This window comes from Rhamphochromis sp. 'chilingali', assembly GCF_963969265.1.
Source record: "Rhamphochromis sp. 'chilingali' genome assembly, chromosome: 12".
NCBI classification, from domain to species: domain Eukaryota; kingdom Metazoa; phylum Chordata; class Actinopteri; order Cichliformes; family Cichlidae; genus Rhamphochromis; species Rhamphochromis sp. 'chilingali'.
Window position 1 is genome coordinate 28101210 of NC_137939.1, and position 7036 is coordinate 28108245.

Below are 7036 nucleotides of genomic sequence, written 5' to 3' on the forward strand. Positions count from 1 at the left end.
GCTTACCAAATAGCTGCAAATAACAGCCGACAGTCCTCAGCCAAAAGCAAAAAGCAGTACGACAGACATGTAAGAGGTATTACTCTCCAGCCAGGTGACAGAGTACTGGTGAAAAATTTGTCAGAGAGAGGAGGGCCAGGAAAACCGCGCCTATTGGGAGAAGGTAGTACATCGTGTGGTGGAGAGATTGGGAGATGGACCAGTCTATAAGGTACAGCCAGAGAGAGGTAGTAAAGCCATGCGGGTTCTTCATAGAAACTTCCTACTACCAGTAAACGACTTACCTTTCGAGGAAGAACTTCCTGTGGAAGAAAAGACAAAAGCAAAAAGGTAAAGACAACCTGAAAGAGATGTCAACGAAACGGCGACCAGTAGCTCGGATTAGGAAGATAGTTATACCTACCACCATGACCTCCGGGGGAAGATTCCATGCTACAGACTCGTGAACCCTCAACAACAAGGACCTGCTATTCAACAGGAGCACCCTCAGCAACAGGAAACTGTCATTCCAAAGCAGGATTCTCAAAGTCAGCCCAAGCTACGGGCAGCAGCAAGAGAGTTCTGTCCTCTTGACAGGCCAGAATATGGGGGAGAACAAGATGTTGTGGAGGCCGAGGAGTTAGCAGAAAAAGACATGGAGGAAATGGATGGAGAAAATAGAGAAAATGACTTTGTAAGGAGATCACAGAGGAGGGGGAGACCAGCAGAAAGACTCACGTACAATGCACTGGGTCAGCCATCATACTGTCACTGGAGGGCAGATATGAACACCCTTTCAGCTAGCCAACCCTGGATGTGGACACACAGCGTCCCATCATTCTTTCACCCTATCTATTCTCAGCCGTACTACCACAATGACTGCACACTCATACACTAATGGGTCCACACATGAAGAAACAAATGTCAGGAGACATTCTTTTAAGTGGGGGAGAGTGTAGAGAGTTGAAAATAGCTTTCTAGTAAAATCTAGTATCAGAATTAAACTGGGGAAAACAGCCCAGTTGTTGTTGTGTTTTGTTGTGATTGTATCTTTGTACCTGTCATTTTAAATGCTATCCTACATCCAGCCGCTAGAGGGCGCATTACGCGCAGTGGTATCGAGTAGCGTTTTGGGGCACAGAGGAAGAATAAACCTTCCTGTTGTGAAACTGACATCAGCTCAACGTGTGTCCCTTTTTCTATTCTTTATCACAGGTTAGTAAATGCATTTAAATGAATGTATACTGCAGACCTTACAAACGGATGATGTTGTTTATGTGGGTAATGAGCGCAACTCGCTAAAGAAATGGATTCATTCTGAGTTGTGTCTGAATTGTGGGTTAAGGCTGCAGGCTAAATGATGCTAATGCTAGCGGACTTGGCTAATGTGGAATACGGAGTGTGAGTGGGGAAGCTAATCTGACCTGTGAGAGATTTCTGGACTAAACTCTTAATGTATTATGCACTCTGATAAATGGGCTTCATACTATGTTTTATTCTTCTGGTTGATCTTGTGGTTACAAGAACAAGTTTGTGGTTTAATACAAAGACATTTATAAAGTGTTATAAGGAAACTGTTTGATCAATGCTGACTGCACAGCAGTAGTGAACGCTGTTAAAGGAGCATTGCACTCTATATAGTTGTAGGTTGTATAAGAACAGTGAATATGTTTGTTTTATGTCAAAGACATTATTTCCTTGTAAAGAGTAAAATAGCTATATTTAAAAAAACAGAAGTTACATTGTCAGTACAGTGGAAATACATTTCACATAAATAATTTAGTGCTGAACAAGAATTAAAATGAGTTAATTTTATGATGTTTGTAAATGTAGTTAAAAATGAAGTACAGAATACACTATTGTGTTTTGTTTATCTTTGTAAAACAAATGTGTTTATTGTGATACATTGTGGATCTGATATTATCAATGGATTTAAGCAATATTTTGTTTATGTTTTGTCAAAGTTGTATTGAGAGATTTATACAGTCTCTAGCTCAGGGAACTGTGGCCATGTATGGTAAACTGGACTGAAACATAAGGCCATTTCTTTGCAGTTAGTATGGTGATACCTGAAGCTGTTCTAAGCTGTTGTGAAGAATAAACCTTCCTGTTGTGAAACTGACATCAGCTCAACGTGTGTCCCTTTTTCTATTCTTTATCACAGCGCCACACGTTGTTGAACAGGAAACCAGTTGCCCCTCTGGTCATCATCTTAGGGAGGCAACACCTACAAATTGTATACAGATTCGTCATACACGATATTTAAATCCTGAACATCCACTAAGACACAGGCAACCCGTCTACACCAATTCCATATATACAGATATGGAATTGCACCATATATTTTCAGTTGGTCAGAGGCCTGGACTGCAGGAAGGCCAGTTCAGCAACAGTTGCTCAATGGTTGCTGGAGCAACGGAAGAAGATGATCTTGCCTATATGCAAGACCTTCCCAAAAACAGATGTTCAGATGGAAATGTAAGTTGTTTTAAAGCCCCAGGGGTCTGCTACTTTTAAAGGGCTGGAGTAAGAGTGAGGATTCATACTTAGATTTTTACTGTTTCACAAAGACTTTAAAAGGGAACGTCCACAATTTAGACTTTGATTGCAGGATGTCTTAATAAAGCAATTTAGTGAGAGCAAGGCAAAAACAGAATCTAATAATTGTAACAAAATAATAATCAAATCACCTGAATTATACTTATCTAATTAACCTACTCTTGTCATAATGCTGTGTGTGGCAGGCAGGTTAGGACCCAAATTCAGGATTGTCAGGCTGGTCGGGTTTCATTTTTGGCAAGTACAAATAACTAAATCTAACAAACTTAACTGGCAGGTACTTGTGGAAACAACAAAAATAAACAAGAACTAAGAACTAGAAACATAAAACCGAGAGTCTCTCCAGACTGAACATTAGCATCTCATTATCCTGACAAAGAGCCAAAACCATGACAACTCTGGGCTAATACTTATTTTGCTCCAATCTTTGGGAGGAGAGAGATCGGAGAGGACAAACACAATTGGATCTGATGATGCACTCTCTGTGTTCTGTGTTGACCATATATATTCCGACAGGAAAGCAGCAGCCCTTGGTTGTTCAGTGGCAATCCAAATTTTCTCAAAGTTACAAACCACATGAAAGTAAATCTTGAGTAAATCTTGAAAGTTGGAATCCAGAAAAAAAAAATCCAAATCCTTCTGAACTAATAATGTAACATGGCAAAAATGAGCAGAGAAAAGGCCAGAAATGACTCGACCAGTTTGCTGCTCGTCTGGGGTTACTTTCTATCATTTCTAGCTGTGGATTCCCTGGGCTGAATCTTCAGATGAGCTTTTGCTCATCGCAATAACAAGATGAAGTAACCCTCTATTTCTTCTTTTAAACCCGGTCACCTTTTCTCCTTTATCTCTGACTGGATGCCACATCTTCAGAAATGACATATGGCCTGACCTACCTACTGTGACATCCAATCACGTTGTTAACATCTAATCACCTGATGTCCAGCAAACCTTATCATCAGCTCGCTATCTGACTTTTCCACACACATGATTTAAAACAGAGTTTGAACTTTAAAATCACTTCAATACATTTCTGTGATATTCGTAAAGTAGAATGCAGTGGAATAGAATTGAATAGCCGTTTATTGTCATTGTAGATGTGCAACAAAATTGTGGATGCACCACACCAACTGTGCATGGAATCAAAATATACATAGTAGAACAGAAACAATAAATAACAGACAAGAGGATTATATACAACAAGAGAAATATATACAGAACAGGAGTTTTGTAGTGTACACACATTCAAATAAAGTGTAAAGGACTTGGTCTGAGTATAGAGTCTGTGTGTGAGTGGCCTGAGTGATCACTCACACACACACACACACACACACACACACACACACACACACACACACACACACACACACACACACACACACACACACACACACTCTGATGGGACCCAGTTACAATGAATGCTGTAGAAGCTGGGGCTGTGCAGGGGTCACAACCTGCTTGGGCCCATCAGTCTGGGGCTGAGTCAGGATGAACAAGATTTACAAGAAGAACAGGAATCACTGGATGGATTCATAACTGGCCAGTCGGGCTGTGCAGATGCCCAAGACTGTAGGGACCACCAGCTGCCTGCTCTGAAGACTGGGGCTGCCATTGTTGCTTAGCCGCTCTCACTCCAGGGACCGGGCCTGATGCAGCCTAGGCCTTAGCCACCTTCAAGCTGGAGACAGGGATGGGTGGGGGATACAGGCCAGACACCAGCAGCTCCCTCCCTAGGAAGAAGTATGGGTACAAGACTCGGCTGGGTCCTAGCTCCCCTCATAGGGCTCTAGAGTGTGACCAATTTGGTCCCCCATTGAGAAATGGGGGACCAAAAATTCCTAGTTCGACCAGTTGTTTGAGTCAAAAGAAAAAATAAAGTCTCTGCAAATCTGAAAGTCTCGGTGTGGTCAACAACAGACACACTTTAAGCCCATATCATGGTCTAAACCAATCAGAAATAGTCAAGAGTGCAACCTCTCAGATGCCCATGCCCAAGGTAAGATGTTCAGATATTGAGATGTTCAGTTCGAAGCCTTTGAAGCATTTTTAATTTAACTTCAGGAATGGAACAAATAAACTGTGCGGGCCATTCAGAGTCGTACTTTGCCTTGATTGTACCATTATACTGCAGCTCCATCTGAATCTGCACAGGTGCAGTTTCCACGTAAATGGGTTGCGAAGCAGCTCAAAATTCTCTTTTTGTGCTTCAAAGTCACCAAAGCGCTGCGAACTCAGTGCGCTCAGTTTATCAGCAAAGTGCGCCAACTTGGTTCAACATTACTTGGCAACAGGGAAAGTGCAGCAAGTTGCACTGGTGCATTTGTGACAGCTTCACTTGAAATGCCTTCACTGCATCATATGTCATGTCCATGAACTGACAGATTTCCTTGCCGAGTTCAAAAACCCTATTGAGAATTTTTCCTCGACTCAGCCAACGGACCTCTGTATGATAAGGAATGTTGGCAAACTCTGAATCTATTTCCCACATAAAAGACTGAAATTGACCACTACATGCTCCATTTTTAGGACTTTACCAGACAGCATTTCGTGGTGTATGATGCAGTATGCTGTTAACTCACCGGTACAGTTCTCCTCCTGCAACTTTACTCGCATCCTGCCGACTAGTCCGCTTTTTTCACCACACAACACCGGCGCTCCATCTGTTGTAAGTCCAACAGGTTTGTCCGAGGGCAGTTTCATGTCGGTTACACTTTGAAATACGTTTTCAAAAATGTCTTTCCCTGTCGTTGTCCCTTGCATCGACTTAATGTTCAATATTTCCTCTCCACAGATGAAGATGGTCAGCTGTGCAATGTCCATCATGTCTATACTTTCATCCACAGCAAGAGAGTATGCAATAAAGTTTTTGCTTCTTTCACACAACTGTGTTCTTAAATCAGTGGCCATCTCACAAACCCGATCAGCAATCGTATTTCTCCTCAGGCTCACATTTGCCAAAATCTGCGTTTTGTCTGGACACAAGATGTCTCACAGCTTCTTCGCAGCTCATCAGAGTGGCACCGGGCTGATTTGGCTTTTTCCTCTGCTACAATAAAACTTGCTTTCACAACAGCTTCACTTTGTGATTTTGCTCTGGTGAAATGTTAGATTCTTCTTTAGCTCTTCTACCTTCTGTAGTTTGTGCATTTAGGTTTTTCAGCTTATCCTGACGTTTTGTCTCGTAGTGCCATCTTAAATGAAATTCCTTAATTACAGCCACATTAGCTCCACTAATAAGACACACGGGTTTACCGGCAATGTCTGTATTCAGTCACCCACTGGCGCTGAAAGGCTCTGCTTTCAGAATCAACTTTTCTCTCCACCATTGTGAGGGGCTAGCTTCGCAATAACAGAAGTTTGACTTGATTGACGTGGGAATGTTCCCAGCTAGCCTAGTGTTCGGCAAGGAGGCTGCAGCTCTGCATTATGGGATCTGTAGTTTGTGTGTTATTAGCGCCTCATATCGCCGGGCCATACATAACAATAATAATAAATCTATATAAAATGATCTCACGGGCCGGATATAAATGTACACCGGGCCGGATGTGGCCTGCGGGCCTTGAGTTTGACACGTGTATTAGAGCGATTAGAGCACGCTGTAGGTATTACAGGTACTGTGCAGCAGTGGTTTGTATCATATCTATCTAATAGACTCCAATTTGTGCATGTAAATGGAGAGTCCTCTTCACACACTGAGGTTAATTATGGTGTTCCACAGGGTTCGGTGATAGGACCAATTCTGTTTACATTATACATGCTTCCCTTAGGCAGTATCATTAGAAGACATAGCATACATTTACACTGCTATGCAGATGACACCCAGCTCTGTCTGTCCATGAAGCCAGATAACACACAATAATTAGTTAAACTGCAGGAATGTCTTAAAGACATAAAGACCTGGATGGCGGAAAACTTTCTGCTTCTTAATTCAGATAAAACTGAGGTTATTGTACTTGGCCCTGAAAAGCTTAGAAATATGGTATCTAACCAGATTCTTACTCTGGATGGCTTTACCTTGGCCTCCAGTAACACTGTGAGGAACCTTGGAGTCATTTTTGACCAGGATATGTCCTTCAACGCACATGTAGCCGGATGGGCTACTTGCCTTTCTTTTCTTTTCTCTCTCTCTCTCACTCTCGCTCTCTCTTGCTCTCGCTCTCGGCTGCGCAACTAGGTTAATTGGGAACCCACCTGCATATTGATTGCAGGGTGGCGTCAGCACGTATAAAGCTAAGCCGGTGTTTTTCTGGATCATTCCTCCCGTGCATTCGGCGCAAAGCAGCAGTAAATGCTGGCACACTGCGACGGACTGATCAGCAAGCGAGTAGATCATATGACAGCTACAGCGTGGCAGTTTGTTTTATTCCGGCGTTGCGGAGAGAGGTGCTCAGTTATCTCCACCAGTGAGAGTATAGTGCAGGGGTGCTCACACTTTTTCCGCATGTGAGCTACTTATAAAATGACCAAGTCAAAATGATCTACCCACTACAAAAATCCA

At 42.5% G+C, this 7036-nt stretch overlaps 1 long non-coding RNA gene across 1 annotated transcript; it reads left to right on the forward strand.

The window, feature by feature from the left end:
* The first annotated feature begins 425 nt into the window (after window positions 1-425).
* On the forward strand, window positions 426-5512 carry LOC308407483. Its single transcript, XR_013973678.1, has 3 exons — window positions 426-2457; window positions 5065-5216; window positions 5330-5512. It is a non-coding gene; the product is annotated as an uncharacterized lncRNA (long non-coding RNA).
* Window positions 5513-7036: the final 1524 nt, after the last annotated feature.